Source organism: Mus caroli, chromosome 14, assembly GCF_900094665.2.
Source record: "Mus caroli chromosome 14, CAROLI_EIJ_v1.1, whole genome shotgun sequence".
Lineage (NCBI taxonomy): Eukaryota > Metazoa > Chordata > Mammalia > Rodentia > Muridae > Mus > Mus caroli.
In genome coordinates, this window is record NC_034583.1 from 48280396 (window position 1) to 48298498 (window position 18103).

Below are 18103 nucleotides of genomic sequence, written 5' to 3' on the forward strand. Positions count from 1 at the left end.
TGATACATATGCAGCTAGAGACAAGAGCTCTGAGGTACTGGTTAGTTCATATTGTTGTTCCACCTATAGGGTTGCAGATCCCTTTAGCTCCTTGGGTATTTTCTCTAGCTCCTCCACTGGGGGCCCTGTGATCCATCTGATAGCTGACTGTGAGCATCCACTTCTGTGTTTGTTGGCCCCGGCGTAGCTGTGCACACACAGCAAGCATGTAACTTAAGCCCCAGGAGATCCGATGGACTCACTCTTCCAGCCTTGTAGGCACCAGGCACTCACATGCTACATAGACATGCTTGTAGACAAAACACTCATGCACATGAATTAAGAAAATGAGTAGATCTAAGACTTTAAAAATTATTTATTTGAGTGGAGGTCTGAGAAGAATTCACAGGAGTCTGGTCTCTCCTTCTACCCTGTAGGTCGTGGGATCAAACGAAGGTAGAGCAGCTTGGCGGCCACCCTCCTTTACCCTCTGAGCCATCTTTTTTTTTTTTTTAATCTTTTCAAGACTTATTTTATGTGTATCAAAGTTTAGACTGAATGTCTGTATACCTCATGCATGCCTGGCATCTGCAGTGGACAGGAGAGGGTGTCAGATTCCCTGGAACTGGAGTTGCAGATGGCTGTGAACCATCATGTGGGTGCTGGGAACTGAACCTAGGTGCTCTTCAAGAGCAACAAGTGTTCTTGATAGCTGAGCCCTCTCTCCAGCCCTCCATATTCCAGCCTCAGTGCTAATCTTTAAGAACAGGCTTGGAATTAAATGAAGCTTCACTTCCCAACAGTCTAAAGAAACAGCTAACTGTTAACCTCAGGCACACCTCCAATGCTCTGCTTATCAGGCTAAGATAGAAAACAAAATCTTACTCTTGACAAATCCCACATTCCCTGTCCCTATTGTGACACGCACTGCTCTGAATGTTTTTAGAGGGTAAAGCATTGCACTTCAAAGACTTAAATTGCTGTACAGGAAGCAGCCACTCCCCTGCCTGAGAGATGCCAGAGAACCATTCCAGCTCCTTCTGTCCTCTCTTCCAGTCAGCCCTAAACCTATTCATCCCTCAGAGCTGTCCCTAGAAGAAGAGGTACTCACCTGCCCATATCAGGAAGGCCCCTTACCAGGGTTTCAATAAGGTTCATACGCTAGGGTGGGACCTTTAAGAGGTGGAGCCTAATTCAAGTCCTTAGGTCATGGTATGGAGCAGGGCTGATCCCATCAGAAGGGATTAAAATCTGTGCGCAAAGTTTAAGAATTCTTCTGGAAAATGTCTTGGGACTTTTTGCTTTTCTTTTTTAAACAATTTGCTTTATTTTTAATTATGTATCTATGTGTGTGCTGTGTGGGAGTGTGCAGGTGCCTATACAGTTCAGAAGAAGGTATACAGACACCCTGGAGGTGGAGCAGTAATCCAGGCTGCCGTGAGCTACTGGCCCAAAGCCACTGGCCCAGTGCTACCAGTGCTGAGAATTGAACTCAGGACCCTGCATGAACAGCACATGTTCTTAACTGCTGAGAGTCATTCCAACCGGGGCTGGCTTTCTAAGAAAAGACTATTCTGTGTGCAGGTGGTTCCTCTTCCTCCTGTGAGCACAGACATGACGCCTGGCATGGTGGTTTGAATAGCAATGACTCTCACAGACTCATGTATTTGAATGGTTGACCCACATTGAGTGGCACTATTAGGTGTGGCCTTGTGAGTAGGTGTGCCTTGTTGGGGGAAGCATGTCACTGTAGGGGTGGGCTTTGAGGTCTCCTATAGTCAAGCTAAGCCCTTTGTGGAATCCAGTCTCCTCCTGCTGCCTGTGGATCCAGATATAGAACTCTCAGTTCCTTCTTTAGCATCATGTCTGCCTGCATGCCTCCATGCTTCCCACCATGATGATAAGGGACTGAACTTCTGAACCTGTAAGCCAACTCCAATTAAATGTTGTCCTTTGTAAGAGTTGTGTGGTCATGGTATCTCTTCATAGCAGTGGAAACTGTAAGCTATGTGGAGATGGGCAGCCACCTTGTAGGCATTAGACAATAAGCCTAAGGGAAGAGTCAAAAAAATCCCAAGGTTATCGCTGTCACACGCCAGGGTTGCTAAATCAACCTTGCCAGCTGCTTCTAGATTTTTGTTTTTGTTTTTTTGTTGTTGTTTTTGTTTTGTTTTTTCAAGACAGGGTTTCTCTGTATAGCCCTGGCTCTCCTGGAACTCACTTTGTAGACCAGGATGGCCTTGAACTCAGAAATCCGCCTGCCTCTGCCTCCCAACCGCTGGGATTAAAGGCGTGCACCACCATGCCCAGACAGATTTTTTATAATCAGAAGAAAACCCACTATTGGTTCAAGCTACATTTTTTTTTCTTATCTGAATAAGGCCAGGCATAAATGAAAAATTGTGGTTCATTTGTAATTACTGAATAATAAAATTCACATGAGTCTAACTACTGAAACATATATTAATACTAATGAGATATAATTTTAAGCATATTAAAGACACAAAGAAACACTGCTGCTGTGATGATAAATGACAGACACAGTCTGATGCTGTCACTTCACGCATACTCAGACCTGCACTCAGAGAAGGAAGGAGCCACACTGACAAGAGTTCTGGTTTCTGATAACAGGGCACTTCCTCTCTTTCTTTTCCATAACAATACGTCACATTCGTCACCACAGATTTCACAGCCACTGCCAAAGGTGACGGCACAGACCAGTCATCCTAGGACCCAGCAGACTGAGGCCAGTCTGGGTACACTGAGAGATTTGGTCTCACAAAATAAGGAAGACCTGAAGCGACTGCTCTAGCTCAGTCGGTAAGGGGCTTGCCTTGTAAACACGAGGACCTGAGCTCGATCCCCAGAACCCATGGGTCTAGCCTGACCAGCGGGCTGTAGCTGGCTCAAAGAAAGGAAATGTCATTTCTAAGGATGATACCAGGCTTATCCTTTGGTCTCCACACACTACAAATCACCCTGGGCCACATCACACATGAGTACGTGCAACCGTGTGCACATGAGTAAACACATCTCTGTGGGACCCCAGCCTCTCTTGTTACCTCTCTGTCACTCAACTGATGTCAGCACCACACTCTTGAGACTAACACTGTGAGTAGTGTGCCTCGGGTATAGTAAAATGTGGCTGAGTGGTATGGAAGGCGGCCCAAGTGTATTCTCTTCATGGACGGGAACTGCTTAACTCTGTGAGGTGCTTACAGTTTAATGACAGGATACGGTACCCAGCGTTATAACAGCACTTTAAACAGTCACATGCTGTATAGCAACACTGTGGTGACTGACAGACGGCAGACGGCCAGGGTCCAAAAAGGTTGCATCACCTGGTGATGGCACACTTGCTTTAGTTTATATACCTAAGTTCTGTAGTCACACTATGACAAAATCAACCTGTGGCAGTTGTCAGAACAGGTGGAACTGATCTATGACAGGGTTAGGTGGGTAGTAGGGCTACATACTACCTGGATGTAGTGTTTATCTCTGTAAAATGGCACATGGTCTGGCCAGGCATGTTGGTACATGTACACAATCCCAGGACCTGGGGATTGGAGGCAGGAATATCAGAAGTTGAGTTCTAACCTGGGTTACTTAGTGAGTCTGAGGCTAGCCTGAGGAACCTGCGTTGTTAACTATACTGCTACTACATGCTGCACACAACAGCAGCCCTTATCCTTACACCACTGAGCACCAAACAGGCCTTCAGGTCCCATGTCTTTGGGCTGCTTTCATGGTGCTTTGCAGCTCTATTTCTTTGCAAAAGTTACGTAACTTTCACTGGGGCCTTTGGTGTGTCTTGTTTTTCTGGTCAGATCAAATGGTGGCTATTCTACAGCAGGGGCAACCTGGGGTTCATTCCTGATGCACAAGTTTGTTGGACAGTTTAAGACATAGCATGTCTTTTTTTTTTTTTTTTAATGTTTCTGCAAGGTAAAGTGGCACACACCTGCAATGCCCTGAAATCCTTGCATTCAGGATGTTGGATTCTGGAGGGTCTAAGTTCAAAAACAAAAGGAGAGAGAGACAAAAAGAAATACACAAAGAAAAATGAGAGAAAGAAGGAAAGAAAATGGATTTTTAAAAAATTTATGTTATGTGAATGAGTGGTGTGTGTGTGTGTCTGGTTTCATATCAGCTTGATACAAGCTAGAATCATCTGAAAGGACAGAACATCGACTGAGAAAACGCCTCTGTAAGCTCAGGCTGCAGGCAAACCTTTAGAGCATTTTCTTAATTTAGTGATTGATGGGGGGAGGGCCCGGCTCATTGTGGGTGGGGCCACCCCTGGGCAGTTGGTCTTGGAGTCTATAAGAAAGCAGGTTGAGCAAGCCAGTAAGCAGCACCCCTTCATGGCCTCTGCATCAGCTCCTGCCTCCAAGTTCCTGCCCTCCCCAAGTTGCTTCTGGTCATGGCGTTTCATCACAGCAATAGAAACCCTGACTTAATCTATATGCCTGGCACCCAAAGAGCCCAGAAGAGGTCATCCGATCTCCGGGAACTGGAGTTACAGATGGTTGTGAGCCACTACAGAGTTGCTGGGGACTGAACCCTGGTCCTCTGCAGGAGCAGTAAATGCTTTCAACCGCTGAGTCCCCTCTCTGCCCTCTTGTTTTGCTTTTACTGTTGTTGGTTTGCATTTTGTTTTGTTTTGCTAGTTTGTTGTAGCCTCTGCTGACAAGCACCTAGTGGCATCTGCCTACTTCAGCTTCCCAGGTCTGCAACCACAGGGGCAGACCACCACACTCATCTATGTGTAGAGAGGGAAATGGGTGGTTAATACTCAAATGAGTGGTGAGGGAAAACTGGGGGTAGGGGGTTGGGGAAAGGCCACAGAAATAGAGCTGAGATTTGGAGTGCTGCCTCTTGACAGAAGACAGCGGAGCCACAGATGTGGGACAGGTGTGACCTGGTATGATGATCTGGGGTTAGAAAGCGGTAACTGGGTGTCCTTCTAACTCTGTAAAGTCAGCTGCTTTACCGACATTGCACCCACATTGCTGAGCAGATTTCAGATATCAAAAGGATATTTGAACTCCAGTTCAAATATCCTTTTCAATTAAAAAGATTATTTAGGCCAGGCAGTGGTGGCACATGCCTTTAATCCCAGCACTTGGGAGGCAGAGGCAGGCGGATTTCTGAGTTCGAGGCCAGCCTGGTCTACAGAGTGAGTTCCAGGACACAGGTACAGCTGTGTGCTGTGTAACACTCCAGGCAACAGGGACTGAAGACTGGGGACACTGCAGAACTATTGCGGTGTCCAGTGTGTATATGTCCATGTCAGACCCAAAGACATACAAAGAATGGTGCCCTTCGAGGGGCCGGTGACCATGTGTGGGAAGGTGGTACTGGATTGGACAAGGTAGGGAAGACACGAAGACTCACTGAAGATGAAACCCAGGAGTTCTGGGTACTGTGTCTTGGCTGTAGGCCACATGAGGGTCTCCAGAGAAGTCAGTGTATTTGGATATTAAGTTCTTGGAGTCTGTGCTCTGCGAAATGGTCTTTCTCTCCTCCGTTCTGTTCCTTGTCCTCATTTCCCTTCAATTTTGTAGAAAGTTATTTCACAAACTTCTTCCCCTTTTCTTCTCTTCCTCTCTCCTTTTCTGTTTTTTGTTTTTGTTTTTGTTTTGTTTTCCTTTTTGCTTAAAGACTAGGCCTTACTCTGGAGCCCACACTGACTTCAAACTCATAATTCTCCTGCCTCGGCTCCTATGTAGCTGGGGATGAAGTAGCTTAGGAGAGGTCAGACATCTCCTGAAGTGTCTAAAGTCAAAGCGGGGCTAGCAGGTGGCACAGGAATCTGGGAGGGGCTTGAGGGCAAAGGGGCACTGAGGAATACCACTCCTGATTCAGAAGTCAGCACAGCGCTAAGGGCCAGCAGAGGGCTTTGATGAACTCTGTGTCAACATGGATGAAGCCAAGACCTTTTGATCTCAGACAAGCAGGAAGGTAGAGATGGAGAGTCTAATCATGGGTTACAAGGTAGTAGGTGGGGATAAATGGGGCAGTGGGAAAAGGCACTTAATAAACCCATAATTAAAGGAGGAGTCAGCTCAGTCACTGAGAGGGTCAGGGCCCCATCGGAGGTGTTTTCAAGCCATAGAGGCCATGGATACAGGACTTCAGAGGGCGAAGTTAATAGGAACATTGAGGGTAAAGGCAGAAGGAGCCTTCTTTCCCAACAGCAGTGGAGAGAGCAAGTGAGGGAAGAAACCTTCCCTCAGAGTGTAGACAAGACTCTGTCTGTGAGGTCAAACCACAGTTCCCAAGAGGATGAGTTTGCTGAGAACTCACAGGGAGGAAGCAAGGTCCCACCTGCTTCTCCTCATAGCCAGAGGCTGCAGCCAAGGGCAGAGCACAGCCTGGAGACAGCCTGCTGCTGCTGCTGTTGCTGCTCTACTCTGGGCCTCTTGGGGCTGAGGGACTAAACCTGTGTCCGTAGCACAAGTCAAGTCAAACTGCCACAAACAGAAGTTGGAAACAGGGGTCCACATAGCCCAAGGGCAAGAGGAGACACCTAAGGTGGGGACATGATCATGAAAACCAAACAGAGGGCCTCAACTGCAGTGCAGAGCACTCCAGGAAGTGACAGAGTATCCCTCCCAGGCATGAAGGATGGGACAAGGCAGCAAGTCAGGAGGAGCCAAGCTGCAGCAAGAGGGACAGGTACCTGGTTCTCATTTATGGAAAGACATTTGAGGGATTGAACGGAGTGACACATTTTTATCCAGAACTTTCCTGGGACATTCCCCTGTCCTGAATGTCCTAGAGGGGAACACAGAAACTTAGAGGGTCTCTTTCTGAGGACACCCACCCCCCACAAATTGTGCCATCTAAAGAGGTCACTCCCAACAAGACAGGTGGTGAGACAGCTGAGCCTGCCTGATCATGATAATGAGATATGAGGAGGACTGGAGAGGACCAGATATGAGGAGGACTGGAGATAACCAGACAGGGAGGATGATGGAGCTCAGAACTCCAACTAGAGGAACAGATATGCTCTTTTCCAAGGTGGGCCATCAGAGGAGGGTCAATAGGGGAGACCAGGGCGACTGTGGATTCTATTTGGGACACATGAAGTTTGAAATGCCTTAGGTGGGCAAGTGTCCAAGCTTGAGGTCCCATCTGGGAGTTGTCACCAAGCAGAAAGTATTTAAAACCTCCAAGCTGGGTGTGGTGGCACACTCCTATAACTGCAGCACTTTAGAGACTAAAGGAGATTAAAAGTTCCACACCACCCTGGGATATATGGGGAGAGAGACCCTATCTTTAAAAAAAAAAAATTCAAAGTATAAATAAATAAATAAATAAATAAAAATGAAAATCTCAGAGTAAATGTAGATTGATCAGGGGCAGAAGGAAGGTGGCTGCCATCTGAGTCTGGAGCTCACTAGTATCCACAGAGCGAGAACAGGTGACCCGCCAGGCTAAGTCTGATGCTTTTTAAAAAGATTTATTTATTGTTGTGTGCGTGTGAACGTTTTGTGTGCATGTATGCACATCAAGTGCCTATATGATGCTCCTGAAGGTCCTAAGACGGTGTCAGGTTCCCTGGGACTGGAGTTACAAATGTGGATGCTGCGAGTTGAGCCTGGGTCCTCTGCAAGGGCAACAGTGTTCTTCATCACTGAGTCAATTCTCCAGCCTTAGGAAGTGTAAAACTTTCTAAGACCACAGCATGGTACCAGAGTCGAAAGACTGAATGTGTAGCATTCTTTATTTTCTTTTACAATAATATTGTAGAGCTAATATAACTGGGGAAGGGTTAGAGAGTGCAGCTTTGTATGAAGTGTGTGTGATGGCCTGGCATGCCACTGAGTGGAATTTTAAGGGTCCTATAATCCAGAGTTCTATTTTCAGATAGTAATGTCTGCCCGGGGTTTGAAAGAGATAGGGGTGGTTCAGGAAATAATTTTTTGCTGCTCCTGATTTGGGATATATATATATATATATATATATATATATACTCCAAGGGAACTTACCTTTTCACAAATATGAACCAGATATAAATTAGGGCTGGTCTAGTAAACTCGCGAGTCGTGGAAAATGGAAAGACTTTACTATTAACTTCTTACATCCCTTCCTTACTCTTTTCCAGCTTTCATCCTCAAGACAGTACAGTTGGCCTTCTAGAGAAATAGTTTATAAACTGTGTCTATACAGACATCCTTGTCATGATTCGCCAGATTATACACCATGGCACCTCTTTACAGCACACTGATATGGGCTGGAAGTCACTCAGAGATAGTTCAAAGCACATAGGAGGATGTGTGTCTAGGCAACATGGCACGTCTCACATGTAGGATCTGAGCATCATGGACTTCCTTCCATAAGGGCGTGTGGGTCCTGGATCCCATCGCCAGTGGATAGCCAGGATCGTCTATACCTGATTCCTGGCACAACACTCTCAGACTTGTTCTCCAAATGTGTCTTGACTTGTTTTTGGACTTAATTTCTTCAATACGAAATCTGAATACAACATGTCAGTTCCATAAAAATCTTAACTACTATGATTTCAAACTGAAACGCATTACATTTTTTTTAAACTGAATTCAGTTCCTCACCATGTCGTTCCTCCACAGCAAGCACAACTGTTCTCTGTTGACACAAATCCTCTGATGACCACCTAATGCTTTGGATCTTGACCTAGCAGAGTTTGCCCTTATTCTATTGGGTTTATTTCTAGATGCTTAAGAACTGTTCTAGTGTGTGTGTGTGTGTGTGTGTGTGTGTGTGTGTGTGTGTGTGTGTGAATGTTCTAAATAGTTTTAAATTTTCCTGCTTGGTGACATGGGCTGTTGGTTTGTTTTGGGCAGCGCTGGGGATGTGACCCAGGGTTTTATATGACTGGCAAGCACTTTTACATGCAGCCTGGTTATCCTTGTCATGTACTAATCTCGTATCCAACAGTCTGTTAGGAAGTTCTAAACAGAGCTAACAGGAGATCCCTCTGGGTTTACTAAGTAGCCATGCAGACTTAGCATATCCTCTATTAAACATAGATGGTTGCCCTTCCTAATTCTTCCTGTTTGTTTGATTCTAGGCCTAACTCTAAGATTCACCTGTAATTTGTGATTCTCCTGCCTCCACCTCTCTCCTCCCTTGTTTTTTTTTTAACTTTATATATATATATAAATATTTTGTTTGCATGTATGTCTGTGTACCATGTGTATGCCTGGTATTCAAGGAGGCCAGAAGAGGATGTCAGATCCCCTGGGACTGGAGTTACAGACAGTAGTGAGCTGTCATGTGGATGTTGCAAACTGAACCTGGGTCTTTGGGAAGAGCAACCAGTGCTCTGAGCTGCTGAGCCATCTCTCTAGTCCTGTGCTTCGGAGTGCTGGAATCACAACCATGAAACACAATACCCATCTTCCTGTTATTTCTTTTCCGTGTTGTTTCAGACCAAATAGACAAGGTAACATGGTGATATCTACTCTTTTTTTCTGAATACAACACAAATGCTTCTAACATGTGATTAGTGTTTAATTTCTTTTATAATTTTTTGAGACATGGTCTCATGTAGTTCAGGCTGACCTTGAACTCACTATGTAGTTGAGGCTAGCTCTGAACATTGGATCCTCCTGCTTTTATATTCTACATGCTGGAACCACAAGTGTGCACTAGCATGGCTGGTATCCATTTGCCTTTATTGTATCGGGCTAAGGCAGCATCTGTCCTGGCTGGCTACAGATTCCATGCCTCCCTTGGTTTCCTACATCCTCAGCACTGGATTTCATACGTGGTTTTTTTCTTTCTGAATATATTTGAGTTCTAGCTGGTGATCATAGTACTTCCGGGGTGTCCGAATCATGGCTTACGAGTAATTGTCAAGAACACTCATATTCTATCATTTTACTTTAGATTTATTTATTCATGCCTCAGGTGGACCAATTATTATCATTATATTTTGATATGTAAGTTATTGAGCCCAAAAGGTGAAATTCTCTGAAACATTTCTGTAAGAACGTCTCTGGGGCATCTAGACCTAGTGTCCTTCTCTGAGGGAGGACGGTGCAGGAAGACCTGAGTAGATCCCCACTTCATTAACAGCTCTTGCTGTGCGGTTTTGCTGTATCTCAAGTCAACTTTGTCTTTCAGAAAAATTTCCACTTCCTGTACATTTTAAGTTTGTTAACAAATTAGCTGACGTGTTAGCTTATGGTTTCTAAGATGTACCATGGTGGAGCACACCTTTAATCCCAGCAGTTGGGGGACAGAGCCAGGTGGATCTCTGTTAGTTCAAGCCTAGCCTAGTCTACAGACTGAGTTCCAGGCCAATCAACGTTACATAGTGAGGCCCTGTCTCAAAACCAAACAAAATAAAACAAAACAAAACCGATAACCAACCAACCAACCAACCAACCAACCAAAACAAGCAAGCAAAAAGCCAAACAAACCAAAACAAAAACAGAAAACAAAAAATCCAAACAACAACAAAAATACTAAATCCAGTGGTACCTGTATTGAAGTTTATATTTTAAAATGCTAAGCCTTTCATACCTGTTTTTGTTTGGTTTCCTATGCTTAAAAAGAATGAGTAGATGCTAGCTTTACTATTTACCAGTATCACTGTAGAGTATACATAAAGGGGCATCCTTTACCTTAGTGTAAATGTGTTTATTACTAGTTTCAGTGGTTTCTAGCCCACCCAGCCCCCTTTTGGAAAGCATTGTTAGTGGTTGGGGAGCAGTCACTCTGCTAGCAGACTACTGCCATCTTTTTTTTTTTTTAAGATTTATTTATTTATTTGATATATGTGAGTGCACTATAGCTGTTTTCAGACACATCAGAAGAGGACATCAGATCCCATTACAGATGGTCAGGAGCTGGGAGTTGAACTCAGGACCTCTGGAGGAAACAGTGAATCCGTTTTCATTTTGACCTTCTGGGATTTGAAAACCTAGCTATTGAGAACTGCTTTTAACTTTATTTTGTTACGACTGTGTTTATGTGTGTCCCAGAGGGCAACCTTGGATGTCACTCCTTTGCAAACACAGTCTCTCACTGGTGGTGCTCAGCAAGGAGGCTGGACTGGCTGGCCAGCAAGTCTCAAGTATCTCCAGTCGGTTTCTCCACTACTAGGAGCACGAGTGTGTGACACCATGCTGGACCTTTTTCTTTTTTTTTTTTAATTAATTTTTTTGGTGTTTAGTGTATGTATTTATGGGAGGGGTTGGACAACATACATCAGTGCATGCAGAGACCAGAGAGGACACTATGTGGCTATGTGTGTTGTTTTGTCATTGACTACTTTACTCTCAGGAGTCAGGGTCTCCCTCTGAGCCTGGAGCAAGCCCCAGGGACTCCCCCGTTCTGTCTGTGACGGGGCATGGGTATGCTCACTGCCACACCCGGCTTTTTATGTGGGTGCTAGGGAACTGAGCTCGGGCTCTCAGGCCTGCATAGCAAATGCTATGCTGAGCCACCTCTGCAAGCTCCTGCCTGGCATTGATACATAGGGTCTAGGTATTAAACCCTCACACTTGCAAGGCAAGCCCTTGACCAGATGGTGCTATTTAGCCTGACTCTGAACTCCTGTGCTGAAACAACCCTCCACCTCAGCTTCCCTGTTAGCTGGGACTGTAGAGACACCAGAGAGAGCTAATTTTGATTTGTAAGTAGTAGCAACAAGTGCTCATTTGATTATAAAGGTCTTGGGGCTAGAGAGGTGGCTCAGTGGTTACACGTGCTTGTTGCTCTTCAGAGGATGGTAGTTTCAAAGGCTCCCAGCACCCACATGGTGGCTCACATCCATAACTCCAATTCCAGGGCATCTGAAGCCCTCTCCTGACCTCCAAGGGCACCAGGCAAGCATCTATAATGCACATATTTAGGCAAAAATCTAAAAAAAAATGTTTAAAAATAAAACTAAAGGTCTTTACTGCTTTGTATTGAAGAAAGGCAAGTTAACAAATACTTAATTTTTAAATCAAATTCTTTCTTCTTGAAATACTTGAACAAGAGAAATATTGTCTCTGGGAATCAGCTTTAAGTGGCCTTTCCTACAGAGTTCTAACATCAACAAAATGCTAGCGACTGGCCACACCTCCAAGGCTTGCTGTCATGCGTCACACTGGGGCCTTTGACACCCAGGGCCTCCATCTTCTACCCTGGCCAACTCTCCAATTTCCTGTGCTAGTTAGTCCACCACATTATCAGTCTTTTAAAAGATCCATGAAACCCAAGAGAATCATCACTTAGCAAAACATTTCACTAAACATCACTTGTTAATTTCGAAGGACTCACTTCAACTTCTTCCTCCAAACGTAATAATTGAATAATGAAAAAGTAATCACCTTCAAGTGAAATGGGACTTACCAACACTCTACTTTCTAAGGGATGGTTTGGGCAAGGATATATTGCAGTGAAAGAAATCATGGGATGCTTTAATATACGAGAGATCTCAGCAGGCTCTTGGTATGCCTAAAATGCCTAAGTCGGGCAGCCTGATTGGCTTTTCTAGCTCTGATCCTGCAAACAATTAAAAGGTAATTCTACTGTATAGCCGGAGTGATGTCATCTGGAGTCTTACCTGCTGCACCTGGCATACGGAAACAGCCGTGGCGTTAAGAACCTCGGAAGTGTCTCATTTATCTTCCTCATTTACAGCCCAGGAAGTGGCAGCCCAGAGAAGGTATTGAGATTTGCTCAAGGTTGCACAGCCCATAGTGCCAATGCCAGCAAGGAACCTCACCTGCAACTCTTGGTCACACTCCCCATCCACATGCCTTCAAGGGGAAGCCGCAGGCAGATTGCTCAGGTCCCAGGCATTGCCCTTTGCATCCTATCAGTCTGCATACTTGTACACTATAAGCTTTGGCCAGCAAGAGTGGCTAAAGGGACACTTCCGTCAAAATTCCCAGGGGCTGGTGAGATGGCTCACCAGGTAAAGCTCCCGCTGAACAAGCGTGATCGCTCACGTTCAATCGATGGACTCAGCAAAACGTTAGATCAACCTTATAAAGGCAGGATCAATGCTACAGCCTGGTCCTCTTACTCCGTGTGTGCTGTGATTCACATGCCAGACACACATGTATGGAGACTCCCTAAAAGGAGTTAAGGACAGCCCAGTGACCTCATTCGTCATGTCACCGGAAACATTTTAAATACAAATATTTCTACTCTTAGTGAACAAACCCTGCACCTCAATGGTTATAGGATGCTATTGTTCACTTTTATAATAAACAGAAATGGCATATCAAAATATCTGTTGGTTTTTTTCAGCTTAACTTGTCAGGGAACTCTCGTAGTCTAGGGTGGCCTCAGGCTCACGGCAATCCTGCCACAGCTTTCCGAGCACTGGGATTATAAGGCACTATGCCCAGCTAAAATACTCATTTCTAAATTAACAAGAAATAAATTTTCACGGATAGATTAGCATGGAATTTAGTATGGAGAGAATGGGGGGTGAATTGCCTGAAGAAAAAAAAAAGAGCAACTTTCATACTTAGTACCATTCGTTTGCAAATGGTCTAAATAAACTGAAAATTCTTCAAATGAAAGAACAAGGTACATGAGCCAGAAATGGTGGCACAGGCCGTCAATCCAGCACTCAGAGGCTAAGGCAGGGGGGTCTCTGTTAGTTTGAAGTCAGTTTTATCTACATGGGGAGTTCTAGGTAAGCCAGGGCTACTGTCTCAAAGACCCTGTCTCAAAAAACAAAACAAAAAGAATAAAATACATAAGTGTAAAAAACGACTTCACACTTCTGAAGTTGTGACAGGTTTTAAAAAGCCAGCTATGATAGGCTGCTAATCTAATTACCATTGAGGGAGAATTTCCCACCCTGTAAGAATGAAAATGTAGATGATATTTTATTATTTTCTTGCCTTTCTGCACTATATATAGTGAAGCCATAAGCAGACTGTTCCCATGTGCTGTTATGGCCCCATGAACCATAGCGTTTCTCTCTCCAGGAGACATTAAATGTCTCCTCTGTGCAGCGTGTGCTGTATGTGCTGTGAACACTCAACAAGACTGTGGTCCTTGCCTCCGGAGACTTGTTTGCAGGCCATGGAAGAGGCAGGCATGGGGAAAATGGATAGAAATGCAATATAGATCCTGGCTGCCTAGTCCTGGCGCCCCACAGAAGGATGGGTGGACAGACACAAGTGAGTCCAGCCACCAGCTGAGTTTGGCTGGGTTTCTTCACATCCAGATCCTAGGACCAGGCTTTCTGCACAAGTGAAAGGCTTCCTGGGGGCCCTTCAGTCCTCTGAATGTTCTCACACACGCTGGCAAGTTACCAATGTGTGTGTTTATTAATGTTCATGGGACTGTGACATGGTGGAGATTCTAAGGCTGTGTGTCCTAGGTACTGTTAGGCATGCTTTCAAGCAATGCAGGATGTAGTCCCAGTTTCTTCATAAGTCAGGCTGGCCGTAAGGAAGTTCCAAACCCATCATATGTCATTCAGCTATGAAAAATGAACAAAAAAACCCTAAAATTTTAGTATTGTTCAGAAAAAAAATTGGTTAAAATTCGTTCCTTATCGACAAAGAGTCAACTTTGTTTCCTGCCATTTTAAAGTCCGACCACTTCCAGCCACGTGCTAGTCAGCAAACTGCACTGTCTGTCCCCGTGGGACCGTTTTGTAAACTGCTTCACACTACAGGGCAAAGCATTGCCCTGTTTGATGCTTATCTCAACAGAGGCCAAACTGCTGAGCCAGGAGACTTTGTGCCAAGTTAGCTCTTTACTTTGAACACAACTGATATTTAGAAAAGCCCCTCCCTTACTCCAGTTTAATCTTTCCATGTTTGTCTTGCAATATATTTCACGGCATGACAGAAGGGCAGTGTGTGAAGTGATGCACAGATTACAAACCGTCATAGTTTTGAATGCCAAGCGAGAGCCTGTGCACAACTCACTTCCCGGCTGTTTTACACAACCGCTGTTAAGTGGCACGTTTTGGAGGCATCGTGATAAAAGGAAAACTGGAGAGCTGAAGTCCCTTTCACATTATTCAGGAACCAAGACGGCTGATCAAGAGGGTGAATTCTAGTTACCTGTGTAAAGAGTGGACAGAAAGCAAACAGCTGCCGGCCACTGGAATTTAATGTCACTACAAGTCTCTTAATTAAAAGATTATTGTAGAAGGCAGCTAAGGGCGCTCTTCCGAACATGTACAGTCTTTACTCGTGCGCACCACCACACACGTACAGAAGCTGGGTCGTGGTACTAACTAAAGTATTTAAGAAGAAAATAAACTTGCAGGCCACTTGCAGGTTAAAATGACCTTAGGATCCCTGCTGTTTGGGGGTAGGGACTGGTTAGTTTCCCCAACCCAAGGGCAAACCATCGCGACCCAGCTTTGACCGTCCATTAAAGAGAGCAGGCGCTCCGCCCAGGTCTTTAGGAGTCTAGAAGAACAGTAACCTTTCCCAAAGTTTCCCAAGGCTCAGCTCCCCAGCCCTACTGCACCCCACAACAATCCAAAGAATCACGAAAGCCTCCCACGATCTGGGAGCAACAGGGCCTTGCCCAGGGGTGGCAGCGCCGCGTCCGGCCACCCCTGGTGCTGTCGGGTCCCCAATATGGCCCTGGAACTCCCAGTTTGCCTTACCCCGCTCAGCCGCGGCGGCACCGGCGCTCCTCGCCCAGTCGGGCTCGGCCTGCTCTGTAAAGGAGGCTCCCTCTTCACTCGTGCGGCGCCCCTTCTTCCCACGAGCGCCCCGCGCCAGGGCCGGGCTTCTCCGCCCCGGCCGCCATCCCCACCGCCGCGGTACGCACCACACTCGGCGCCCCACGCCGCTGCCCTGTCGCCCTGCCACGCCCTCGCCACCTCCCACTCTGCCAGCCACGCCTCCCCGCATCCCGCAGGCCACGCCCCCGCGCCCCTCGCCTGGTCCCATCTGGGGAAGCAGGCACCTGCTCCCTCCTCGCGCGCCCACATCCTCGGGCGCCACCTGCACCCCGGTGCGCACCACGCGCGCTCCTCATCCGGGCTCTCTCAGCTCCGCCGATCCGCCGCAGGTGTAGGATGGGGTTCCCGGCCGCAGACACCCCAGGGCCGGGTCCTATAGGGCAGGAGTGGACAGCCGGGGCGCAAGGCACAACCGACTGCCAGAGCGGCCTGGGCGCTGCGCGCGTGGGCGTCGGGAGGGCGCCTCGGTCGCGCCCGGGTGTCGCCGCCTGGGGATGCAGACTTGTTCCTCGGGCGAGTCCCAGCCGGAATCTCGTCTCACCCTGTCGGGTAGAGACGCCCCCACGGGCAACAAGCTATAAATAGCGGCCGCCAGCCTGCTTCCAGGCGGACACAAATTAGCCGACAGCTCCACGGATTCTAATTTTTTAAAATTAACTTGTTCCAAGGCGCTTGAAACTTGGCATGGCCTGAAGTGTTGGGGAAGATGTCCCTGCGGGCAAGTTGTTCCAGACGGTCTTGGGGATGGGATGGCAGAGTGTGGTCCAGCTAGCTTGTCCGCATCGGGGTGAGGCTTTTAATGTGTCTAACCCTCGGAGTTTCTCTCTTTGAGAGTCATAGGACACCGACACCGAGAGGGACAGAATCTTGGCCTTGTCCATTTCCTCTGGCTTCCTAGGGTCTAGCAGGGCTTGAACAGCAGCTAATCATTAGTAAATAATAGTTCACTGAATGTTGGTGGCAGTTTTAGAAGTGATCCCCAAAGTCCCTTTATAAGTGATGAGTTTTATTTTAGGAATAAGGGAAAATGTGCATTTCTGGTTGTTTTACAGTCCCCCTAAAGACTTATTGCTTCATTAAAAAGTTTGACTCTATTTGGGTTTGCAATCCGCTTACTTTGAAGAATTCAGGCATCTGTTCCGGTCTGAATTTAAGCGTATTCCAATGAGAAAGAAAACAAAGCTTATGAAGACAGGTGAAGCCGGTCTCCTGAAGGACTTGGTAACACATGGATACAGTTTTGTTTTATTTCGTTTTGTCTCTTTAGACAGGGTCTCCGGGAGCGGGATCTGGCCTCGATCGGAACCTCTTGTAGACATCCCAGGGCCGTGATGGCAGCCTGCACTGCACACCTGCCTAGGTTCTTTTTAAATCCAGAAATATTATTCTAGAAGGTTTTATTTTTCTGTTGTTTTTATTCTCTCCAAGAAATACAAGAATATTCCCCCCACAGAAGCATCAGAAGTATTAAAAGACTTGCACCCTCTTGGACAAACTCTAGTATTGTATTGGTAAAGCCAGAAGTATAATAATGATTTGCAACTTTTTATTGGAAATAAATTTAAAATGTGTAACAGCAAATATCCTTTGCACACCCACTTCATAACACAGCTCAAGCGTGGAAAGGTGGAAGTAATGGAGCTGCTCCCAGAAAGATGGATGGGCGCACAGATGAGGTTTTAAGTGCTGTAAATTATTGTTTGGCCTTAGAAAAGAACATGAATGCACAATTGATATGAAGATAGATCATCTGGCAATGAAAAAGCCAGCTACAACGGGAACAGATGCTGTCTGAGTTAACTTATAAGACGTTCGTGCTGTCAAACTAAAGCCAGGTAAATACAGTTTCAGCATTTGAGACCCAGGCGGTTTGGTGGGAATATGAGGCTGTCTTGAGGCAGATGGGGGAAAACTCTGTTTAAAAATCAAAACAAGCATAGAGACTGAGGTATGGAAGCACACACCTGCCATTCCAGCACATGGGAAGTGGAGGTGAAAAGATTGGGAGTTCAAGGCTAGCCCGGACTGCCTGAGATCCGGTCAGAATGGGAGGCATTTGCAGTGTGGATGTGCTTAAAGCCACAGGAACTGTGTGCTTAAAGTGAGGAAGATAATTAAATATATATATTTATGGTTATATATATGTGTGTGTGTATATATATATATATATATATATATATATATACACACACACATATATATAACCATGATTATTTTACATGATACTATGCAAAGACAAAAAAGACTTGCACTTGTCATAATACATATTTTCTAGGTGACAACCAATACAATCACTATATGGTTTAATAGTTGGTTGTAAAAGTTTGCTTCTTGTTGGATTTTTAACAAAGTGAATTTAGGGTAATTTGAGAGTAGATATATACATATGCACACATAAGACAAACTGACTAGACAGGGATTCTCAGCTGGGTCACATCTCTATGTTCTGGCAGCATTTTG

General features: G+C 45.7%; 1 protein-coding gene across 2 annotated transcripts in view; it reads right to left on the bottom strand.

The window, feature by feature from the left end:
• Nucleotides 1-15983, bottom strand: part of Gja3 (gap junction protein alpha 3) — a 22528-nt gene extending 6545 nt beyond the window's left edge. Inside the window, exon 1 of one of the 2 annotated variants that reach the window (XM_021182518.1) lies at nucleotides 15563-15759. The gene's annotated coding sequence lies outside the window, so the exon portion shown is untranslated. Of the gene's footprint in view, nucleotides 1-15562; nucleotides 15760-15905 lie in introns of those variants that run through there. The other variant, XM_029469162.1, reaches the window with a different exon arrangement.
• Nucleotides 15984-18103: the final 2120 nt, after the last annotated feature.